Below are 25,829 nucleotides of genomic sequence, written 5' to 3'. Positions count from 1 at the left end.
TCGTGTGTGGGTCCCATCAGTTTTTTTCCCATCGGTGAAAAAAAAATAGAACCTGTTTTAAAATTTTCGTATGGTTAAAAAAACGATAGAAAAAAACGATCGTCTGTGGGGAAATCCATCGGTCAAAAATCCATGCATGCTCAGAATCAAGTCGACGCATTCTCGGAAGCATTAAACTTCATTTTTCTCAGCACGTCGTTGTGTTTTAGGGTCACCGCGTTGGACACGATCGGATTTTTAACCAATGGTGTGTAGGCAAGACTGATGAAAGTCAGCTTCATCGGATATCTGATAAAAAAATCCATCGGTCAGTTTTCATCAGACGAACCGATCGTGTGTACAGGGCATAAAATATCACTGGAGAGGGTTGTACACATGATGCATCCGCAATGCTTTGCACCATGACAAACGTAGTATGTCAAGTTGACAAGTGGAAAACCCAGAATTTTTTTTTAGGGCCATCCCACAGAGCCAAGTGCTTGGTTCACGGTTGCGGTGCATTAGTCTCATTGTGAATTGCCATGTGGCAAAAAAAAGAAAAAAAATTAAGGCATTCGGGAAGCAGAAGAATCACTTTATGACTAAGGCAGGGGTGCCCAACCACTGGCCCGTAGGCTACATGTGGCCCCCCGGAGTCCTCTAATGTGGCCTCTGATCTTATCCTCCAGGATGGCAGGTCGACAAGCCCAGATTGAAGGTTTCCAACCCGCTGTCCCAGAGCCTCAGTGTTCTGAATGGAGCCGGTAAAGTAGTGGTGATAACATTACTGGGCTGTACAGAAAACTACAGGAGGGGGCAGAGACAAGACCAAGCACCCTGCACAAGGAGAAAGATCAGTACTGACCGGTCTTTATTACAGGGAGCTCCTGCACAGATAACTGCACCTATCTGGATGAAATACACAAAACATCCGAAGATTCAAAGAATACACATGTCTTTAGACTATTTTTGCTTTCCCTGGAGTTTAGCTTTAAGTTTATATAAGTGAGTCCCTGACTCATTACTCAGTCTGTGTACAGTGTATACTGTATGTAGGCTTAGACTCTATTTAACCATGCTGCTTTAAGCCATGCCCAATATTCAGTGCAATTTAGTCACCATCATTATTGCTGCGGCATGTGTCTTTATATCTTCTCCATCCAAGGGTGTCCTTCTTTCTTAATTTACAAAGTTGGGCAGTATGGATTTGTGTAGAATGTGGAAGGCCTAGAGACTTAAAGAGGAAGTAAACCCTCACTTAAAAAAAAAATTACTAGCTCATTATGAATTACTTACCTGAGAACGAAGCCCCCACAGCGGTCCTCGGACACCTCGTCCGTCATCGCCATGATACCCGGAGTGACTTCTGGGTATCACTGCTCCGGCGCTGTGACTGGCCGGAGCAGCGATAACGTCACTCCCTTGCATGTGAGTGGGAGCCGGCAGTGACAGCATGAACGCCTTTACTAGCGGCACGCTCAGTGCGCCTACGTCTGTGCCTGTGCCATCTTTCTTGCAAATATCTCCTTAACCGTGTAGGTTAAGGAGATATTTCTTGCACCTACAGGAAAGCCTTAATCTAGGCTTACATGTAGGTCAAAGTGGTCTGTAAGGGTTTTCAAGTTGTAATTCCCTTCATGTCCCTGTTGGGGAGACTTTTCATCATTTCCTGTCATAATGGCATTGGGCTAGAACCTCTTTTACTTCAAAACAAGTATTAACCACTTCAGCCCTCGGACGATTTGGCTGCCCAATGACCGGGCCATTTTTTGCAATTTGCCACTGCGTCGCCTTAACTGACAATTGCTCGTTCGTGAACGTTGCACCCCAACAAAATTTACGTCCTTTTTTTCCCCCACAAATAGAGATTTATTTTGATGGTATTTTTTCACCTCTGCGTTTTTTGTTTTTTTTTGCGTTATAAATAAAAAAGGACCAACAATTTTGGAAAAAAAAGTAATGGGCCAGATCCACAGAGAGAGTACGCCGGCGTATCTACTGATACGCCGGCTTACTTTCAAATTTCCCGCGTCATATCTTTAGTTTGAATCCTCAAACCAAAATATGACGGCTTCTGGGTTCGATCCGACAGGCGTACGGTTTCGTACGCCTTCGGATCGTAGATGCAATACTTTGGCGTCCGCTGGGTGGAGTTTGCATCGTTTTCCGAGTCGGGTATGCAAATGAGCTTTTTCCGACGATCCACGAAGGTACGCGCGGCCGTCGCATTCTCTTACGTCGTCTCTAGTCGGCTTTTTCTGGCGTATAGTTAAAGCTGGTATTTTGCGGCGTATAGTTAGACTTGCCATGTTAAGTGTGGCCGTCGTTCCCGCGTCAAAATTTGAATTTTCTTTTTGCGTAAGTCGTCCGTGAATAGGGATGGACGTAATTCACGTCTAAGTTTAAAAAATCACGTTGTTGCGACGTCATTTAGCGCAATGCACGGCGGGAAATTTAGGGACGGTGCATGCGCAGTTCATTCGGCGCGGGGACGCGCTTCATTTAAATGAAACACGCCCCCTACTCACCGATTTGAATTACGCGGCAAGAGAGATACACTACGCCGCCGTAACTTACGGCGCAAATTCTTAGTGGATTCAAAGAATTTAAAAGTAAGTTACAGCGGCGTAGCGTATCTCACATACGCTGTGCCGATCTAAATGTGTGTGGATTTGGCCCAATATTTTTAAATTTTTGCTATAATAAATATCCCCCAAAATATGTCAGTTTAGGCCGATATGTATTCGTCTACATATTTTTGGTAAAAAAAAAAAATCGCAATAAGTGTATGTTAAATGGTTTGCGCAAAAGATATAACATCTACAAAATAGGGGATAGATTTATGGCATTTTTCTTAATATATATATTTTTTTTACTAGTAATGGCAGCGATCTGCAATTTTTATCGTGACTGCAACATTATGGCGGACAAATCGGACACTTTTGACGCTATTTAGGGACCACTGTCATTTATACAGCAATTAGTGCTATAAAAATGCACTAATTACTGTGTAAATGACACTGGCAGGGAAGGGGCTAACCACTAGGGGCGAGGAAGGGTTAAGTGTGTCCTAGGGAGTGATTCTAACTTAGGGGGGCTGGGCTACCAGTGACACAACAGTGATCACTGCTCCCGATGACAGGGAGCAGTAGATCACTGTCCTGTCACTAGGCAGAACAGAGAAATGCCTTACATAGGCCTCTCCCCATTCTGCAGCTCCGTGATATGATCGCGGGATACCGGCGGACATCGAGTACGCGGGTATGTTGCTTTGCGCAGCTGTGCCATTCTGCCGACGTATCTCTAATGGAAGCGGTCGGCAAGCAGTTAAGCAATCAGTTTGCAGTTTAACCTTGTCCATAAATAAGAGTCATACTTTAGTCTATGATCTCACTATTGTGCTGTGTTAGCGTGTGCCCATTAACATGCGCTGTGTTCAGGCTGCCATTCATTAGAATGGGCTACCTAATGCACCAGAAAAGGTGCATACAACATTTCTGGCAGTGCACAAACCATGCATTGGGGTTTCTTTCTAAATAAAAGGCAAATGTTTCCATTGTACTGTTGAAATATTAGTATAATTATTATTAGTTATATGCAAATGATCTGCCACTAAACCCCCAAATGTAACTCTTTCTCACTCTATTGAAAGTGGACAAAAATTACTAGTGTTAGGCTTTAATAACTTTAGTTACTTTTTTATTTATTTATTTTTGTTGCACTATATGACCTTTAATATGGGGCAAGAGTTTAATTAGATGGCTCTACAGGTTTATCAAGAAAATCCAGTAAAACAAATATAGGGAAAGGATCAAACTTAATTTGTGTCACCGGGTGTGTTGTCTCTTCTATATCATATGTGACAATGCCCACTGACAAACCAGGTAGAACTTTATACCAGATGCTGTGATTTTTCAGATGATGTAATAAGAATTATTTCATGTGCTCATGTGAGAAAGTCAACAGATTTACAACATTCGATACTTAAATAGGTCAAAAAATTACCAGCACAACCCAGAGATACTTATACCACCCAAATTATGGAACTTCTACTCAAACTATGAAGCCTCGTACACACGGCCGAGGAACTCGACGTGCCAAACACATCGAGTTCCTCGGCCAGTTCAGCACTGAAGCCGCCGAGGAGCTCGGCGGGGCGAGAGCTCCCATAGAACAACGAGGAAATAGAGAACATGTTCTCTATTTCCTCGCCGAGCTCCTCGTCGGCTTCCTCGGCCGAAAGTGTACACACGGCCGGGTTTCTCGGCAGAATTCAGCCAGAAACTCGGTCGGAAGCTGAATTCTGCCGAGGAAACTGGTCGTGTGTACGAGGCCTCACAAACCAAAGAAGGGTACTGCGATGTTTTACAATCTAATCCAAGACAAACTAACCTTTAGAAAAACAACGGCAATGGACAAATGGGAAAATGATCTAAGTACTTCCTTCTCTAACGAGCAGTGGCAGAATTCATTCAAAGAGATTCCTAAGGCCTCGTACACACGACCGAGTTTCTCTGCAAAAACCAGCAAGAACCTTGCTGGGAGATATTTTTTTGCCGAGGAAACAGGTCGTACATTTTTGTCGAGGAAACTGTCGAGAACCTTGTCGAGCCAAAACAAGAGCAAGTTCTCAATTTCCTCGACGGGAGTCTGATTTGGCTCGTCGAGATCCTCGACGGGCTGGTTTTCGACGAGAAACTCGAATGCCTGTATGCTAAGAAACCCGCTCTTGCTCAGATTAAAGTATGAGACAGGAGTAAAAGTAGCATTTGTCATGGAGATAACACATTTTTAAAGCTGTAACAGACTGAAAAGTGCAAATCGTCTCTTACCAAACTTTTATTTAACACGCAAACACATGAAATTAGCAAAAGCAGCCCCAAGAGTTTAACCAGTGAAATCGAACTTCCCCTGCCGTTGTATGTGTTGTACTGTATGTCACCGCGTTTGAGAACGAAGAGATTTTGGCTTGAGTGTGTGTTCTTCGACAAGCCTAACAAGGAACTCGACGAGAAACTCGATGTGTTTCGCCCGTCGAGTTTCTCGATTTTGTGTACGAGGCCTAAGGCTTCGCATTGTGTTAAACACTGGGAAATGACGATAAAAATAGCAAATAGATGGAACTATACCCCATATAGATTATCAAACTACTATTTAGCATTATCACCACAATGCTGGAGGGGATGTGGGCAAATAGGTAACCTTATTCACATGTTCTGGCACTGCCCAAGCATAAGAAGCTTGTGGAACCAAATTTTTTCACTAATTTCCTCCCTGAAGGGAATACTGAGGCCCCGTACACACGTCCGAGGAACTCGACGTGCCAAACACATCGAGTTCCTCGTCGAGTTCAGTGTGGAAGCTGCCGAGGAGCTCGGCGGGCCGACTTTCCTCATTGAACAACTAAGAAATAGAGAACATGTTCTCTTTTCGGCCCGACGAGTTCCTCCAGAATCCAGCTCTGATCGAGTTTCTGGCTGAATTCTGCCGAGAAACTAGGTCGTGTGTACGGGGCCTCACTCAACCCTCTCCAGCACTGGCAATTCTACATCTAGGCATAGAAGAGTTCCCCCTGGAGTATAGACCAGTCATAAGCCATATTCTACTGGAATCACGAGCGCTCATACTGCGCACCTGGAAAACAAATACTACTACGAACCTCTCTGATGTAACCAGAGCAGTTCATAGAAACTACACGTTTGAACGTTTAATAGCAATTAACTCTTTACAATGCACTCGGTTTGATAAAAGTTGGTCTATTCGGCCTAAAAAATTATAGTATTTTCCTGATGAAGATTTACTGGTACTTACCTATACATTGCTTCTAAATGTATATCGTGTATATCAAATCACCCGTTTTGTTTTGTATAATTGAAAATTTCAATAAAAATATTGAAAAAAAAAAAAAATATTACCAGCACAAAGGTAAGTTTGTAATTCTAAAGCATACAGTTACCTACACCCTGGCTTGGGCATTGATGGCGTAAGATCTGAATGAAATTTTCCTTTTTCCAGAACTACATACTACTTCTGAGGCCCCGTACACACGACCAGTTTCCTCGGCAGAATTCAGCTTCCGACCGAGTTTCTGGCTGAATTCTGCCGAGAAACCCGGCCGTGTGTACACTTTCGGCCGAGGAAGCCGACGAGGACCTCGGCGAGGAAATAGAGAACATGTTCTCTATTTCCTCGTTGTTCTATGGGAGAACTCGGCCCGCCGAGCTCCTCGGCGGCTCCAGGACTGAACACGCCGAGGAACTCGATGTGTTTGGCACGTCGAGTTCCTTGGCCGTGTGTACGGGGCCTAAGACAGTAATTTAACTCACAGACTCAACTGGTTGGCCCAGAAGGCAGAGAATTAAAGCTTCCTTGTGAGGGTTCTCACACAATTACCCATTGTAGCTTCAAAAAAAGTCTGCACTGAGCGGAGCAGCCCTTAAGTGAAGGGGCATATATAAGATTGGGTTGACCGAGAGAGAGAAAGGTGTGTAGGGTCTGGCAGGGGTCAAGTCCTGGAAAAAAAAAGTGTGGGAACTCACCCAAGATTCCCCACCTCAAAGATAAAAATGTGCGTGTGTATGTATGTGTGTATATATATATATATATATATATATATATGTTTTATGTACTTTTTTTTTTAACAAATAAACTGCAACATTTATTGTAAAGTGCCAGTTTACGAGGACACATCTAAAATTCACATTAAACAAATAAATATAGCACAGATGTAACAATAAAATAATTTAATCTGTATGCTATACTAACAAAAAAACACTACGCTGTGTGATAATAGTCACCTCGCAGGGAATTTCTAAAACAAGTTGCAACGACTGGGGGCACTATATTTCTATGCAGGCTCCGATATGTGGGGCCCCTGCTGCCCCAAGGTGTCCGCATACATGTGTTGGTCTGTGCAGAGGAGTGAGGCCGTGATTGCTGAGCATGCTGGCCTGGGGCCCCTCTCTTCATGCTGCCTGTATTAATTGTGCAAAGGGGGGCCGCTCACTCCTCAGTGCCCATCAAATTCAGCCTGATAAGTGCCCATCATATGCAGCCTGATCAGTGCCCAGAAATGCAGCCTTACCAGTGCCCATCAAATGCAGCCTGACCAGTGCCCATCAAATGCAGCCTAGCCAGTGCCCATGAAATGCGGCTTTACCAGTGCCCATCAAATGCGGCCTTACTAGTGTCTATTAATGTATTCTTACCAGTGCCTATCAAATGCAGCCCGATCAGTGCGCAGCAATGCAGCCTGATCTGTGTCTAGCAATGAAGCCTGGCATGTGGCTGGATCTGGGATTTAAATAACCCAGCGTGACCCCGTCCTCCCCTTCCTCGGTTCGCCTCCTCCTCCTCCAGTGGCCACTGTAACAAAGTCCCGGGTCCTATAATTCACATCACACTGATTCAATTTGCCATTGGATCAGTGTTTCCCCTATCACTAGAACCGAGACTTTGTTACAGCGGCCGCTGGAGAAGGAAGAATAGGCGGACCAAGGGAGGGGAGGATGGGCGCGCCTTGATGACAATGGGAACGGCGTTCCTGCTGAGGTAGAGGTACAGGAACGTCGTTGCCATGCGTTCCCACAGGACTCGAGCCCTGGGGTCTGGGAAGATTGTCCTTTGGCCGCTTTACGTGATTTGTGGTAGGTAAGTGACCAGGGTTCGCTAGGGACACAGAACAATGAGAAGGCAGGGTGTGGAACTAACTGTGGTAGTGATAGCTTGCAGTGTAAAAAGGAACAGATTCTCTTCCAACCTAGCATGTACAAAAGGAGGAGACCTGAAGGAGATGGAGAGATACAATACACATGGGGCTGCCTGCATAGGTGTGTGCAGGGTGTGTGCACACCCTAATCACTCTGTGTGGTGCCGATTCCCCCTACTGCCTGCCCCCCCCCCTGTGTTTACTATGCTTCAGTTTGTGAATGAACAGGAAGTCTATTCCATCCAGTGCATCTGGATAGTGAATGCAGTGAAAAAAAGCCTGCACACACCTATGGCTGCCTACACAGGTAGGGGAGAGAGGATGAGAAGGTGGGAGCTTTTCTTGGCAGCAGGAGAAAGGATAGCAATAGGTCTTCAGGCAGAAGGCAAATCAGGACTGATGGCTCTGGCAGAGCTGCATCTTCCACTTTCCCAGGTCAGGCCTCGTACACACAACCAATTTCCTCGGCAAAATTCATCAAGAAAAATGCTGGCAGAGCATTTTTGCCAAGAAAAACGGTCGTGTGTATGTTTTTCGTCGAGAAAACTGTCATGGATCTCGACGAGAAAAAGGGAAAACATGTTCTCTTTTTTCTCCTCGGGAGTCTCAATTTCCTCATCGTGTTTCTCGTCGGGCTGGTTTACGACGAGAAACACGTTTGTGTGTATGTTTAGAAACCAGCGCATGCTCAGAATAAAGTATGAGACGGGAGCGCACCTTCGGTAAAAGTAGTGTTCGTAATGGAGATAGCACATTTGTCACGCTGTAACAGACTGAAAAGAGCGAATTGTCTCTCACCAAACTTTTACTTAACACGCAGTAACATGAGATTAGTAAAAGCAGCCCCAAGGGTTGTGCCAGTGGAATCAAACTTCCCCTTTATAGTGCCGCCGTACGTGTTGTACGTCACCGCGTTTGAGAACGACGAGATTTTGTCTTGACAGTGTGTATGCAAAGAAAGCTTGACAAGATTCTTGACAAACCTGACAAGGAACTCGTTGAGAAAAACGATGTTTCTTTTACGACGAGTTTCTCCTTGACAGGTGGAGATAAGATGAGAACTCTCCGACTTGGTATAGTTGGGGAGATGGCTCAGGCTAAAAAAGTGACTCTAACGAATTTGCAGTGCCTGCTGGATACATTTAATTTTGCCAGCAGAATGTTTTCAGGTAAAATCGTTTTTAAAATTCAAGAAAAATATTGAACATAATATTGAATTAAGCAAATTAGGATTTGATAAAGACCAGACAAGACATTAATCAGGTGCATATATTGCATATATTATAATTTTATGTGACCTATTCACCTGATGTACATTACAGCATATGTGTGTTTTGTATCAAACTGATGGTTAATCTTTTATACTTGTTTTTAAAGTAGTTCAGTCATACCCAGGGTTATGGAAACTGTACTTTTAATGTAAAAAATTGAACTCTGGAGTGTTTATCTGTATTCTATGTAGGTCACTAAGCCCAGTCTGACAGATGTGTATTTCCCCAAACTATTTATGATAGGCTGTATTAACAGTCTCTACTTTCCAGACTTTCCTAAGTGCCGCGTATAATAACCAGTTGGCTATTTATAATCAGGCTCAACAGCCTAAGTAAGGCCTGGCCAAGATGTTTTAACTGAAATATATAAGACCTGCTTCATTTTTCAAGCTGAGCTGTGTTCTAGAGTGGGGGTGTCAGAGAACAGTTCGAAAAAGAACTGGCACATCTGCTATTGCCCAACAGAATCGCAGATTGCCACATAGGAATTTGCCAATGCAAATATGCATGCATGCAAACTTCTGCGAAGATTAATGTGTCAAGGTGCACGCAATGCGTGACCGAATCTGGCACCTAGTGGCCTATTTAAAGTCAGCAGCTTGATCCACTAGTTTCTGGTTGATCTTCAGTTCCCTGTATCTTCCTGAGCTTCTGTTAATGGTTTTAGTGGATTTCCTGTTACTGACCCGGCTTGCATTGGACCTGTCTTGTCTCCATTCCTGGCTTTGACCCTCGGCTTGCTCCTTTGACTCCGCTTCTGCCTGCTAATCCATGTATGATCTCTGGCTTGCCCTTCTGGACTCAGCTTCTGCCTGTTTACCAGTGTATTACCCCAGCTTACTCCTGACCCTGCTTGCTGCCTTAGCCTTGGCTAATATTCCGTGTATGACTACTGGCCTGGCTCCTGACCCTGCTCCTGGCTCTCTCATCTGGTACATCTGAGGGACTCCTGCCCAGCAGTGCACCCCACTCATCCAGCTGCCATCCAGTAGACACCTCATCACTCAGCCTGTTGCAGCTGGCAACCCCTGCTTTTTTGGGCATAGCACTCCCTGTCACCACCTTTAGGGGTGGCCTGCACTCAGGGAAGCCCTGTCAGCACTTCAGCCTCCAACAAGGTACGTTACAGTGGGCATTAATTCTTGCCTTTAAAAGTTGTTGTCCCTTGCCGCACAACAAAGATCAGGTTTAAACCTAATTGTTAATGAATTTTGCAGAAGTTAGTATAGCACTGTGTGCAATATAACTTCTCTCTTTTTCTACTAAGTCTGAGGTCATCAGACCTTATTATTATCACACAGTGCACTGCTTTCCATTGAATGTTTTCTGCACAGTCTACACACTATACAAAACAAGTTGTCTCACATAGGCCTGTCATGAAGGACAACTGTCACAGGAAATAACAGTTCTCATCTGGGACTTGGTTCTCTATACTCCATGTCAGTCCTCTGTCATCACTCCACATGCTCAATAGAGTATAGACGGTGGTTGCTCTGGGCTGGCTGTACACAGGGCCGGCCCTACCATGGGACCCGATGGTACCATTGTACCAGGCAGCACTTTCAGGGGGGCAGAAAATTTCCTGCCTGCACGCCATCCCATTCTGCCAGCTCCACTCTCCACTCCACTGTGGGGCTAATTGCCACCCGAACCGCTCCTCCCGTTCCGCTCTCCGCTCCACTGTGGGGTTAATTGCATGAATAGAGCCATAACAGGTCCTTTTTATACTCCTATACATGTATAGAGCCATGATAGGTCCACTTTAGTTATCATGATATAAAATAATGGATGGGGGGGCAGCATTTCATTCTTGGTACCAGGCAGCACAATGTCTTGGGCCGGCACTGGCTGTACAGCACCCTGCTATCACTGAGTTATTGGGTGTTATAGTGATTTTTTTTACTGAAACAGAGAGAAGGACGTTCAGCCCAGGTTCACACTGCTGCGGGATTGAAATTGTGCGAGTTCAGCTGAACACGCATGATTTCATTCCTGCATGTCAGTCTGACTTTGGGGGTGATTCCAGAGACATCTGTGCAGGTTTCTGCACAGATGTCTATTGAAATCGCACCCGAAGTCGCCAAAAGTAGTGCAGAAGTAGTACAGAAACTAGTTTTGGCGTCGCAGCAATTCGGACGGTGCCATTGCTGGCAATAGCTGCTGGTTTGGCATGGGATTTGACATGTCAAATAGTATCAATGTGAACCTAGGCTTAGGCAGAGTTTGTTCTAGCAGGTTTGTTGGCCACAGATGATCAGCATGAATGACAGGGGGAGAGATCTCCCAGCGCTTACTCTAACCACTGCATAACTAGGAGCCAACATGTTCTTTTCCCAAAGATGACAAACAAACTTGCGGTGCATATGCATTAAAGGTCTGTTCCCTTTTCATAATAAAAGGAATAATTGGTGTCTAGGAGCACAGACGTTTTTCAAAATGGTGGAAAATATGTGCAACAATAGACAATTTTATCATCTTTTGCATTTCCACCTTTAGTAACTAAGGTAAGTATTAAGAATTTGTGAGCTCACTAGGCACTGCCAAAGTTGCTTAACATGCAATAAATGCCATGAACATAAACTATGCAAGTTTCTCCAAACAGTTTACAAGTTTATGAATTTTGTTCTTAAAGTGGATGCTCACTGCATCTGAACACCACAAACCAACTATTCAATACATTTTTAATATTCAAAGCAAACTCCCCTATTCAGCTTTGTCTCTAATGGCTTTAATTAGTTGAGAAATCGGTTTGGAAAAAAAAAAAACCCTACCCTTTTTGGCTGTGGCCATCTTGAGTTAGGCCTCGTACACACGACCGAGTTTCTCGGCAAAAACCAGCAAGAAACTTGCTGGGATTTTTTTTTTGCCGAGGAAACCGGTCGTGTGTACATTTTTCGACGAGGAAACTGTCGAGGATCCCGTCAAGCCAAAAAGAGAGCATGTCTTCTTTATCCTCGACGGGAATGGAGAAACTTGCCTTGTCGAGTTCCTCGACAGCCTAACAAGGAACTCGACGAGGAAAACTATGTGTTTCGCCCGTCGAGTTCCTCGGTCGTGTGTACGAGGCTTAAGGCCAATTGTTCAGGTAGCCTTAACTTCCTGGAATCCATCTGGCCTTAGCTCAAGCATGCATGCTTAGCTGAGAAAACCCCTCCTCATCTCATCCCCTCCTGAAGAATCCTAGAATGTTGGACATGAAATCAGGAAGTAATCAGGAAAAAATGTAAAAAAAAAATAAATGTTTAAAACAAGTAAATATGATGTACTTTCCTATCTATTTACTAATGATATCAGCATGGGGATTACAAATAATTACAGACATACCCCACTTTTAAGTACACAATGGGGTTTATTTACTAAAGCCGGAAAGTGAAAAAGCAGGCTCACTTCTGCATAGAAACCAATGAGCTTCTAACCTTCTAAACCCCATTGTGTACTTAAAAGTGTGGTATGCCTGTATTGTTGATTGGGAGAGTGAAGTTCCACTTTTTGATGACTTGTTCCCACCAAATATACAGTATATATATTATATATATATATATATATTTGGTGGGAACATGTCATCAAAAAGTGGAATATAGCGATAGATAGATAGATAGATAGATAGATAGATAGATAGATAGATAGATAGATAGATAGATAGATAGATGGATAGATGGATAGATGGATAGATGGATAGATGGATAGATGGATAGATAGATAGATAGATAGATAGATAGATAGATAGATAGATAGATAGATAGATAGATACATAGATAGATAGATAGATATAGATATACACTGTGGGGGGGGGGGGTCAGCAGGAGAAAACAGCAGTATACTGATCTTCCCACTGAAAAGCTGTGAAGAGGGTGTGTCAGCACAAGTCTGACCAATAGAGTGCAAGCAGGCTGTGCTCCCTAATAGAATGCAAGGAAGAAAACTGACCCCAGTGGGATGGATACGCTTCCATGCCTAGTGTGGTCAGTTTGAAATAAGAAAGCAGAGGGACTGGCAGGATCACTAGGTATTTCAGAGAAAGAAAGCAATACAAAGAGAACATGATACTTTGTAATATGTAGTAAAACAGATGAATATCAGGATTATGAAATGCTGGTGTAACATACACTTTACCATTTTGCAAGTGTTTTTGTGTAGATTTACTTCGACCATCTAGGTCCATTGTCGACAAGCATCAACCGGTATCTTGTTTTGGTCCATATTAAACTTTTTTGTACTTTTTGAGTTTGGCCTTCAAAGTCCCATTTCTGGGGGTATTTCTCTTTTTTTAATCCATACACATCAGGGATGTGGCCATTCTCATACAACATGGGTCTGTGAACTCTTCTTCTTTATACACTTTAGGCTAGGTTCACACTGCTGCGAATTCAAAATCGCAGTAAAATCGCGATTTTACCGCGATTTCGCGGCTGCGGTTTAAGAGACATCTGTGCAGGGTTTAATGTAAATCGCGGCCCAAAATCGCAAAAAGTAGTACAGGAACTACTTTTTGAAATCGGTGCAGCGCCGCAGATGCGGTGTCGCACCGATTAGGACGGTGCCATTGCCGACAATTGCCGGCAAATGCCGCCGATTTGAGATGCGATTTGACATGTGAAATCACATCTCAAATCGTACCAAATCGTACCCAGTGTGAACCAGGGCAAAAAAAAGGACTCCCGCTGACTTAAGTGGCAACATTCAGGTCAATAGACTAATAATTCAGCATGCAGGATTTCCTTGATTTCGCTACAAAACAAAATGCTACGAATGAATGGATTTTTCTTATGTCCATACTCTTTGCCTGTTCTGGAAAATGCAGCAGAACTACAAATAATTTTGGAGTCCTTATTAAATATGTACTACAAGTATTTTCTTCTTTTGGTTATAAAATGTTGGTTTACGGAAGCTTTCAAAAGGAAGACAAGGCTAATGACAAGTTGCAAGCCAATTTCATATACACCTCTGAGCCCATTATGCTGCCAACATCCGCCCAATAATCCATTTAATGACATGCACACCTTTCGAGAGACTTTTTTTTTTTTCTGAAGGAGATGTTTAGACTTGAAGTGAACTATTAATTTATAAGTCTTCTTTACACTTCCCAATGAGTCATTGCCATTAATGAGATACGCAGGTTCTTTATGGATACAAATGTTAGACTCTCCCAGCAGGTGCCCAAAGAGACTTAATCTCATGCTCCTTGTTCCTTTAGATGAAAACGATCTTTGCAGTTTGAATATCACATTCATTTAATGTTATGGGCTTGGATACAAGATCAGAGGTATCTCCACCAGGTTTTGCTACTACAATGGAAAGATCAGATGCTCTCCAGAACAAGGTAAAATGACCTGTCTAAGCATTTTAGATCGGGATTCTTTTTAGATGTTTATTGTAACAGTTATTACATGTAAGGTTTACCTCCACTTTTATAGAAATCATTCTGCACAATATACTTGAGGTTGCACTTTGCAAGTATCACAAAACAGAAGCATGGAAAGAACATAGGAACAAGCACTTTTGAAATAGCTGTATTCATGAAAGTTGCTAAACGGACAGTTCTAGGTCAGGGATGTCTTAATGAGAGGGCACACCTGGGCACTGCCCAGGGGCCCCAGCTGCATGGGAGGCCCTGCCCTTTCCCCAAAGCAGCTGGTCCTTGAGCCCAGGCTGCCCCGAAATCGGGGCAGCCCGGACTGTCCCTCTACATCACAGATTTAGACGCAGCAGTCTGACCCCTCTACACCTTAGATATCCCCTACCTCCGACCTACTTGATTTCTGTTTACCTGCACTGTAGGGGCCCCAAAGCATTACTTTGCCCAGGGGCCCATAATGCTATTAAGACGGCCCTGTTCTAGGTACTTTAATTGGTTAATCTTCCACTCCTGTCTTATGCATGATATTCAAATAAGGCATAGCAAACCAGACGCAAAACTCCCTATCCCTGTAAAACTCAGAGTCATTTTAAAACACAGATAAGAGGGTTCTAACGATCAGAAACTGGTGCTTTACTCGACTAGAAAATTAGAGAAAAAAAATACATAAATAGCAATAATAATGTGTCAAATTCAGACATGCAGTTTTAAACCCACTTAAATTCCCAGTATATGTTAGGGGAATGTAAACTGTGGTGAATACATTCAGTCATCTCAGAATCGTGGTCTTGTGTCTGAGGAACTGTACTTGGTACATCAGAGAAGTAAACAGGGCATGGTACACACATATTGGTGTTGTGCGATATATAGCTTGCATGGGGCTTTATCGAAAATAAACGACTGAATGCTATCAGTATGACAGACAAATCCGATAAAACAGGACACTATGTTTATTAAAGCCGTATTAAACCCAAAAGCAAACATTTATTATATTGAACATTACTATTTCTGAGGCCTCGTACACACGACCGAGGAACTCGACGGGCGAAACACATCGTTTTGCTCGTCGAGTTCCTTGTTAGGCTGTCGAGGATCTCGGCGAGCCAAATTTCTCCATTCCCGTCGAGGAAAAAGAAGACATGTTCTCTTTTTGGCTCGACGAGATCCTCGACAGTTTCCTCGTCGAAAAGTGTACACACAACCGGTTTCTCGGCAAAAAAAAAATACCAGCAAGTTTCCTGCTGGTTTTTGCGTGTGTACGAGGCCTTAGGCTTGTCGAGGAACTCGACGAGCCAAATTTCCCCATTCCCGTCGAGGAAAAAGAAGACATGTTCTCTTTTTGGCTCGACGAGATCCTCGACAGTTTCCTCGTCGAAAAATGTACACACGACCGGTTTCCTCGGCAAAAAAAAAAAAACAGCAAGTTTCTTGCTGTTTTTTGCAGAGAAACTCGGTCGTGTGTACGAGGCCTTAGATGTGATGGCTACATTTTTTTATTTATATTTTAGACTTTCTGTCTTCTATTTTACCCTGGTGATTGGGCCAGCAAGTCTGTTTTTCAAAAGAGCAAGCTCTCCAGCAGAATGTATCAGTTACAGAGATGAGACAGACCATTTAAAAACTGGCAGCGATGCTTACAATGATCGGCTTTTATTTATGTAAAACCATTATACCTTAGGGCCCTTTCACACGTATGGATCCCGTGAGGATCCGTACCTTTCTCATCTGCTTGCTCAGCGGGGATCGATCCGCTGATCCCCGCTGAGTCGGCAGATGACAGGGCAGTCCCTGCACAATGTGACGGGACCGCCCTGTCAGATCTTCGCTCTCCCCTATGGGGGGATCGGATGAACATGGACCGTCTGTCCGTGATCATGCGATTCGCTGACGGATGGAAAAATAGTATTTTCCTCCGTCTGCAGAATCGGAGCATAGCAGACACTGATGAGATCGGGTGTCAGCGGATCTTCATTCGCTGACACCTGCTATCCCATAGGGATACATGTATGTCCGTATTTCATCCGAAAACAGATGGATGAAATACAGACATTTATACAGCGATCAGAGATACAAAATGGCCACTTATTACTGTATAAATGTCACTGGCAGGGAAGGGGTTAACACTAGGTGGGGATTAAGGGGTTAAATGTGTTACCTCAGTGCGTGTTCTAACTGTGGGGGATGGGAGTGACTAGAGGAGGAGACATACTGCTGTTCCTAACTAATAGGAACACACAATCTGTCTCTCCTCTCCTGACAGAATTAGGATTTGTGTGTTCCCCGTTCTGTCTCTCGTGCCTGCTATCGCGGGTGGCCTGTGGTCATTGCGACCACTGGCCACGCACATTGGGTCCCCCCCCCCTTGCACGTGCCTGCTAAGGCTCTTAAAGGACCCGGCGTAACCTGTACGTCGCTTTGCACAGGGCTGCCGACGTATATGTATGTGAGCCGGTCAGGAAGTGGTTAATACAGCTTTAAAGTAGAACTATAGGCAAAAGATTTTTATTTTTTATTTTGAACAGAGTAAGGTCTGGTAATAACCCCTGTCAGATTTTGTTTGCCATCCTTTTCTCATTGTAGAGATTTCCCTTCACTTCCCGTCCCATAGCCAAACAGGAAGTGAGAGGAAATCCCTGCAAATTAAAGTGGTTGTAAAGGTTATTTTTTTTTTTTAAATAACAAACATGTCATACTTACCTCCACTGTGCAGTTCGTTTTGCACAGAGCACAGAGCGGCCCCGGTCCTCCTGTTCTGTGGTCCCACGACGGCTGTCTTGGCTCCTCCCGCAATAGCTAACCTCCTCTGGGAAGCTCTCTCCCGAAGGGGGTTACCATGTGGGCACGCTCCCGTGTCATACACTCAGCGTCCATAAATGCAGAGTGTATGACTCGCTCCTGCCCCCCGGCATCCGTGTCATTGGATTTGATTGATAACAGGGGGAGCCAATGGCTGCGTTGCTATCAATCTATCCAATAAACGCAGAAACACCGTGGAGAAGAGGACACCGGGGACGAGCCGAGCAGGTGAACAGGTTCAGGTAAGTAAAATGGAGGGGTCTGGGGGGCCCGTGATTGCCAGGTGTATTAAGGTGAAAAAACACAAACCTTTACAATCCCTATAAATCTTCCCTGTTGGAAGATTTCCCTTCTATTACTTTTTTGGGGACAACCCAATTTAGGATTTTCTTTTTACTTTCACTTTCAATGATAATGGTAAACAGGACAAATAAAGAGGTTGAATCTATTTAACGGGGGCACAGACAGCAATAAAAACTGACAAGCGTTGTAATCCCTCTTTATATGCACTTTATAAAAAAAAAAAAAAGTTTTGCCTTTAGTTATATTTCAGGCTGGGTTCACACTGCAGCACGGAACGGCTCACAGCGGGGGTCCAGTGCATATTTATTCACCGTTTTAGGTCCAATTTTAGCCCAAATTTTGGGCTGAATTCGAACCTAAAATTGACGTTTTGACGCTCAGGACTCCTGTGCAATTCGCACCGCCTCTGTAGGGATTTGTGAACCGGCTCCATAGAGAGCCAGTCACAATCTCCTGACATGTCAATTGGATGCAGGGAAACCTACATCCAATTCGCGATGTGTGAACCCGGCCAAAATCTGAAAGCTCTGCACTGAACATCTAAGACCCCTTTCATACTTGGGCGTTTTTTAAGCGCTTTAGCGTTAAAAAAAGTGCCTGTAAAGTGCCTGAAAAAGCTGCATCTGCAATCCCAATGTGAAAGCTCGAGTGCGTTCACACTGAGGCGTCAAAAAAAAGTCCTGCAAGCAGCTTCTTTGCAGCGCCCCTTCCCATTGAGACGCTTTTTTTAACGCCAAAGTGCCTGAAAAATGCTCCAGTGTGAAAAGGGTCTTAGTGTTAAAAAAAGCGGCTGTAAAGTGCCTGAAAGAAGCCTCATCTGCAATCCCAATGTGAAAGCCAGAGTGCGTTCACACTGAGGCGTCAAAAAAAAGTCCTGCAAGCAGCTTCTTTGCAGCGCCCCTTCCCATTAAGACGCCTTTTTTAACGCCAAAGTGCCTGAAAAACGCCCCAGTGTGAAAGGGGTCTTAGCGGAGCTTTGCCAGCGTTTTTCGGGCGCTTGCAGTGTGAAAGGGCTCTGAAAGCACTCGGGCTTTCACATTGGGATTGCAGATGAGGCTTTTTTCAGGCGCTTTACAAGTGCTTTTTTTAACGCCAAAGCGCCTGAAAAATACCCCAGTGTGAAAGGGGTCTAAAGCAAAAGAGGTTAAAAGCAGAACCTAACAATATAGCTACATGCAGCTATAATAGCTACAATAACAGTCAGCATAGGCACGGATTAACCTTGTCACAAATTTAGCTAAAATTGCATGGGGTTCCACTTATAAGAAAATTGCATAACAATAAAGCACTCACATGCATATACCCTAAGGCCATATGCTGTTTTACTTCCATGCTGGAACATGTAGTGCCACTGTATTCAGAACTCTACAGGTTGTGCCTGTCTACTTGCAACAGTCTGAGGCCCCGTACACACGGCCGAGGAACTGGACGTGCCAAACACATCGAATTCCTTGGCGTGTTCAGTCCTGGAGCCGCCGAGGAGCTCGGCGGGCCGAGTTCTCCCATAGAACAACGAGGAAATAGAGAACATGTTCTCTATTTCCTCGCCGAGGTCCTCGTCGGCTTCCTCGGCCGAAAGTGTACACACGGCCGGGTTTCTCGGCAGAATTCAGCTCAGAACCGAGTTTCTGGCTGAATTCTGCCGAGAAACTCGGTCGTGTGTACGGGGCCTAAGAGTTTTCATAATCAACTACATTTCATTTAAACGTCACTGTTCTGGCTTGCCTGCGGTAGTCAGTGGTCTATAATGTACCAAGATTAAGCTAGGTTTTACAGTAAGTGGTAGGGATGTGCTGTCATCTTACATTAATCTGTGCTGTAGACTGACTGTCTGTTGCTTTTACTTAAACTGACTTGCTGAAATAACATCATATTTATATGACCTCATACTAGTAATTCACATCACGTATCATTATGGGTTTTTTTTTCCTTGAGTTTTGTACACAGGAAAATAACAATCTTGTAACGTTCTGTTGACAGGTATTTAATTCAAACGTATCCTGCTGCCTTCTTGTTGAAACATGTTGCTTTAGACTTGTTAGAAATACAAAAGACATGAGAGGAACAATCAATTAAGAGCTACACATGTGCTCTGCCCTGACTTATTTCTATTCATACAACCCCCCCCCCCCCCCACATTGTAAATATACTTTATTTCTCATATATCAGGCACAGATGCATACTGAAAGCAGTCTCATGTAGCAGGAAAAGGTAGGTCCTATTTCACTATTTTAACATATAATATACAATGCTGCATTCCTTATATTGTGGGCAATTTGTGACGGGATGATGGACATTAAAGATGCCCATCTGCAGGTATCTGTATCTTCTGGCAGTGCAGGGAAATCATAGCACTGACACAACTGGCAAAATATACGGGGTAATTAACTTATTTCGTCCCAGCCCCTAAACTAGAGATGCAAGGTTCCCACAGAACACCACACTTGATGCAGATGCCTGCAGATGGTCCTCTGGCTCAGACCCTTTGGTGCCCGCTCACCACAATCACTTGTAAACACAGAAGTCTGGTTTCTGTGTTTACAAGTGACAGCTCTGTACTCTGTGTTTAACCCCCTGAACTCTGCACTCTGTATGTAATGCAATCCTGGTATTTAATGCCCCTTTAAGACCCTTCTACTGTTTGTGAAATCTGAACGGGTCATGGTTGAGTTCCTGCACCTATTTTCTGAGAAAAAAAGCTCTGGTCCTCTATAAGTATATGACACTTTAACCAATCCAATTGCTATTTCCCCTTGCAGCCTTAGCAGAGTACCTGACGTGAGATGAGAGATTGTTGCCTGATCCATCCTAAAATGGTGAGACTGGGCAACTGTCATTAAATGTCTTGAAGTGCCTTAATCCACCATCATTTAACATTATTGGATGTTTAGAATTAGAGGACATTTCACTATAGTGTTATAAAGCTGATCTGGCTGTAAGTGTGCTCCATTCTAACAAGCTAATGGACAGAGAGGACTCACATTTTATAAATTTAGTGACAGGTTTACTGTACTCCCAACAATCTAAATTGGTAAATTAATGTAATCTTTGCACCAACTTTTTATAATTAAAACTTGTTCAACAAAATTCACTGTCTAAACAACAATTCTTAAAAAAAATCACAATTTAGTAAGGGTGAATCATTAATACTGACATTCATAGAACATGCTAAATGTAAGTTTTTTCAGATTGTTTCAAAATTTCACTAATGCAACGAAAATGGAATGCTTGCAAACACGTATAACCGTCTAGCGATTACAGCTACTGTAAACCAGCTTTTAAATGCAAAAGCAAACACACACACTGGGGGTTATTTACGAAAGGCAAATCCACTTTGCACTACAAGTGCAAACTACAAGTGCAAAGTACAATTGAAGTGCAGTCGCTGTAAATCTGAGGGGGAGATCTGAAATGAAGGGAAGCTCTGCTGATTTTTTTTCATCAAATAATGTGCCAGCTAAAATGTTTTTTTTTTTTCCTTGCACTTCTCCCTCAGATCTACAGCGACTGCACGTCCAAGTGCACTTTCAGTGCAATTTCAAGTGCACTTTGCACTTGTAGTTTGCACTTGTAGTGCAAAGTGGATTTGCCTTTAGGAAATAACCACCACTGAGTCCACACATTAGAATATCAATACAAATATAGAAACCATTGGTTTAGGTTGCAGTGATCATTTTAAAAGTTAAGAAAATCTAAAACAGTTTGAAAGCTGTTGTAATTGCTAGATAATGGTCCTGAAAAAAAAATATATAGTATATACACAGCATGTACTGTATATACACTATATTACCAAAAGTATTGGGACACCTGCCCTTACATGCACATGAACGTTAATGGCATCCCAGTCTTAGTCCGTAGGGTTCAATATTGAGTTGACCCACCCTTTGCAGCTATAACAGCTTCAACTCTTCTGGGAAGGTAGTCCACAAGGTTTAGGAGGGTGCCTATGGCAATGTTTGACCATTCTTCCAGAAGTGCATTTGTGAGGTCAGGCCCTAATGTGGACAATGTCTCCGCACCAATTCATCCCAACAGATGTTCTAGCGGATTGAGGTCAGGACTTTGTGTAGGCCAGACAAGTTCCTAAACCCCAAACTCGCTCATCCATGTCTTTATAGACTTTGTTTTGTGCACTGGTCCAAATAATTTGGTGGAGGGGGGATTATGGTGTAGGGTTGATTTTCAGGGGTTGGACTTGGCCCTTTTGTTCCAGTGAAGGGAACTCTAAAGGCATCAGCATACCAATAATTTTTTGACAATTTCATGCTCCCAACTTTTTGGGAACAGTTTGGGGATGGCCCCTTCCTGTTCCAACATGACTGCACACCAGTGCACAAAGCAAGGTCTATAGAACACCTTTGGGATGAATTAGAGCAGACTGTGAGCCAGGCATTCTCATCCAAGATCAGTGCCTAACCTCACAAATGCACTTCTGGAAGAATGGTCAAACATTCCCATCGACATAATCCTAAACCTTGTGGACGGCCTTCCCATAAGAGTTGAAGCTGTTATAGCCAACTTAATATTGAACCCTACGGACTAAGACTGGGATGCCATTTAACCTACGGGTAAGCCTAGATTAAGGCTTACCTGTTGATGCAACAAATATCTCCCAAACCTAAAAGGTTTAGGAGATATTTTCAGAAAATACCGGCACCGATGTCTACGGCGCTTGCGCCGTAGACAACGGGCGCAGGCGCACTAAGCGTGCTACTTCTAACGGTGATCATGCTATGCTATGCATACTAGCTCATTGTGCCTTTTTCTTGCAGGATTTTTTTTAGGAAATGTTTTAGAGGGTTTACTTCCTCTTTAAAGCTCATATGTGTGTAAAGTCAGGTTCTGACAATATAGTGTAGAAAAAGTATACAGTATCTCACAAAAGTGAGTACACTCCTATTTTTGTAAATATTTTATTATATCTTTTCATGTAACAACACTGAAGAATTGACACTTTGCTACAATGTAAAGTTGTGAATGTGCAGCTTGTATAACGGTGTAAATTTGCTGTCCCCTCAAAATAACTCAACACACAGCAATTCATGTCTAAACCACTGTCAACAAAAGTGAGTAAACCCCTAAGTGAAAATGTCCAAGTTAGGCCCAATTAGCCATTTTCTCTCCCCGGTATCATGTGACTTATTAGTGTTACAAGGACTCAGGTGTGAATGGGGAGCAGGTGTGTTAAATTTGGTGTTATCGCTCTCACTCTCTCATACTAATCACTGGAAGTTTTTTTTTTTTTATCTTAATTTTTCTTTATTGTTTTCCAAAAAATAGACATATCTACAGATTTATATGTTTACATAGCTATAGTTTACATTGTCTGGTGCAGTTACATTGTATTTCTACATATAGCCAAGCATATTTCATTTAAATTCCTTAATTTACCCCATCCCTTCCCTCTCTTCTCCCCCCCTCCCACCCTCCCTATTAATATTATAAATTTATTTATAAAAAAGTTGAGGCAGATATCTTGGTCTAAATTGTCTTTTGTTTGGTTGACAGGGGATAAAAAAAGAGTAAATTAAGAAAGAGCGCGAAAAGAGAGATAAAAAACACAAAAAAGGAAAAAGGGTCTAATCTCAAAGACCTGAAAAGGGAATCCAGCATACCCAAAACTGGAGAGAGCGCTATTAGATTAATTTATCCTTGTCCTTCGGTTTTATCATCTACTGGGGTAAGAGGGGGTTTGTGATCCCCCTATAGAGACTATCTCTCTACAGATATTCCCATTTCTGTCAGCCAAGGCTCCCACACTCTTCTAAACCTGTTGTAATTTCCTTGCTTAATAAAGGCCACCCTCTCGCACCAAATCAGAGCATTGATGTTTTCAACCCAGTTCTCAACTGTTGGAGGAGCATGCGCTTGCCATCTCTGTGCTATTAGCTTCCGAGCTTGGAAGAGGCACCTAAGCACGCTTTCCAGTGCTCCTGCAGGGATTCTATGTTCTTCCGTGTCCCCTAGTAGGCAAGTTCTGGCCTCCGGCTCTAAAGAGGTCTTAAAGATCTTATTAATCCTATTTATCACTTCTATCCAATATCTAAAAAGCTTGGGGCATCTCCAGAACATGTGGATAAAATCTCCAGTTGCTTTGCATCTGGGGCATTCATCATTTGCATTCCAGCCTAATACAAACATTTTTTTAGGGGTGTAATAGACCCTGTGCAGTAGAAATAGATGGGACAATCTCTGCGCAGGGGCAATTGACACCAATGTTCCTCTCTGTAAGATTTGGTTCCACTGCTCAGAGGTTAGCGATCCAATGTCTCTTTCCCATCTTTCTCGGCTTTTAGAGACCCCAGTTTGACTTATAGCTTTAGCCCCCAATTTCCCGTACAGTACAGAAATTTGACCTTTTGTAATATTAGTCTGAATCATTTTAAGGAGCTCAGGGGTATGGGTCCTAACCATCGGATGGATCTTAAATTGGGTTTGGAGGGCGTGCCTGACTTGTAAATATTTAAAGAATGTTTTATTTGGTATGTTAAATTCACTCCTCAATTTCGAAAACGTTTTAATTAAGTCTCCCTCATACATATGTAATACCCGTGTTATCCCCTGATTCTCCCAGATCTTGGGGATTTCAATATCTTTAAGTTCTGTCAAGTTTTCATTATGCCCAAGGGGGGCATACTCAGTTACACCAGTATATCCCAGCAAAGCTTTAGTAGTTTGCCACACCTTGTTGATTAGCTTTACAGTTGGGCACTGATAGTGAAGTGAGTCTGCCTCCAGGGCTTCTATTAGGATTTTATGTGGGGACCTTAATAGGATTAATCTAAAGTCGTTATTACCCGAATTTTGAATACCACAACCCACCATGTGTTGCAACTGAGATGCCAAAAAATATGTTCTAGGGTGTGGGACCGCCATCCCCCCCTCCTTCACCGGGAGCTGCATAGTCTGCAATCTAATTCTGGCCTGGCCTCCCTTCCACATTAACTCCCTGAATAATGTTTCCATTCGTTTGAACCATATTTGGTTCACCCAAATTGGAGAATTGTGGAGAACGTACAGTATCTGGGGTAGCCAGATCATTTTTATCAGGTTGCATCTCCCAGCTACAGAGAGGGGGAAGCGGCCCCAGGCATCCTTCTTTAATCTCAGTCTCAACAATAGTGGAGCTATATTATTAGTGGTGTACTCCTTAACTTCACTAGTGATCCAAACCCCCAAATATTTCAATTTTGTTGATATTTTCAGCTGGGGCATTTCGGCGATTGTCTGAACCCCCAGCGGATCTAATGGGAGTAGGGCCGACTTATCCCAATTCACACTTAGCCCCGAGAATCTTCCAAACTCCTTAATCATTTGGACCACTGTATTCAACGAGCTATCCACATTTCCTATAAAAAACAGGACATCGTCCGCAAAAAGCGATATCTTGTCCTCCTCTGTACCCCTTCTAAATCCTTGTATGTCTTTATTTAATCTGGTTTTGATAGCAAGAGGTTCCATAGCAAGTGCGAACAGAAGCGGTGAAAGGGGACAGCCCTGTCTCGTCCCTCTCTCAAGCTCAAATATATCTGAGACTTCACCGTTGATTTTAATTTTTGCTCGTGGTTCGCTGTATAGGAGTTTGACCCACTTAATAAATGTTGGGCCAAATCCAAAGCTTTCTAATACCTTCCATAGGTATGGCCACTCGATACTATCAAAAGCTTTAGCGGCGTCTAAAGCCAGCAGAGCTCTAGGGCCCTCATTATCAATGGGGATCTGTATATTTAAGAAGGCTCTTCTGATGTTTTTGCTAGTTGACCTGTTTGGAATGAATCCTGATTGATCAGAGTGGATAAGGCTCTCAATACACCCTTTTAAGCGATCTGCCAGTACTTTGGCAAGGATTTTTGCATCTGTACAGAGCAATGATATTGGGCGGTAGGAAATCGGGTCTAGTTTATCCTTTCCCTCTTTATGGATTACAACAATCGTTGCCTCCATCATGGAGGAGGGAAGCTGCCCTTCTAAAAAAGCACTTTTCAATGTCTGAAGCAATTCTGGTAGCAAAGCTCCACCAAAGCGCCTATAGATCTCTATTGGGAGCCCGTCCGGGCCGGGTGCTTTGTGGCTAGACATCCCCGCTACTGCCCTCTGTAATTCTTCCAATGTAACTGGAGAGTCCAACTTTTCCCTATCTTTATCTGATAGTGTTGGGGTTGGGATTCCCTGGAAGAAGATTTCCATTCCTTCGTTTCCTCCCCTTGATTTGTAGAGAGATTTATAAAAGCCGTGGAATATTTGTCTTATCTCACTACCGTCCGTAGAGATATCACCTGTTAAGGACCTAATTGCCAAAATATTTGAAGAGGGGGAGTTGGCCCGAGTCAACAAGGACAAGACTCGCCCCACTTTCTCCCCCTCCCCAAATTGGGTTTGTCTTTGAAATATTCGATGGTTCTCTGCCTTTCTCATA

The 25,829-nt window shown here is 43.3% G+C and overlaps 1 protein-coding gene across 5 annotated transcripts in view; it reads left to right on the top strand.

The window, feature by feature from the left end:
- The first annotated feature begins 14,045 nt into the window (after positions 1–14,045).
- LOC120936658 (G-protein coupled receptor 87-like) overlaps positions 14,046–25,829 on the top strand; it is a 32,734-nt gene continuing 20,950 nt past the window's right edge. For 2 of the 5 annotated variants that reach the window (XM_040349170.1, XM_040349166.1), the window contains exon 1: positions 14,046–14,278. The gene's annotated coding sequence lies outside the window, so the exon portion shown is untranslated. Of the gene's footprint in view, positions 14,279–19,582; positions 19,625–20,172; positions 20,230–25,829 lie in introns of all 5 variants that reach the window. The other 3 variants (XM_040349167.1, XM_040349169.1, XM_040349165.1) reach the window with 3 other exon arrangements.

This window comes from Rana temporaria, chromosome 4, assembly GCF_905171775.1.
Source record: "Rana temporaria chromosome 4, aRanTem1.1, whole genome shotgun sequence".
NCBI classification, from domain to species: Eukaryota; Metazoa; Chordata; class Amphibia; order Anura; family Ranidae; genus Rana; species Rana temporaria.
This window is presented reverse-complemented; position numbering and strand designations above follow the sequence as displayed.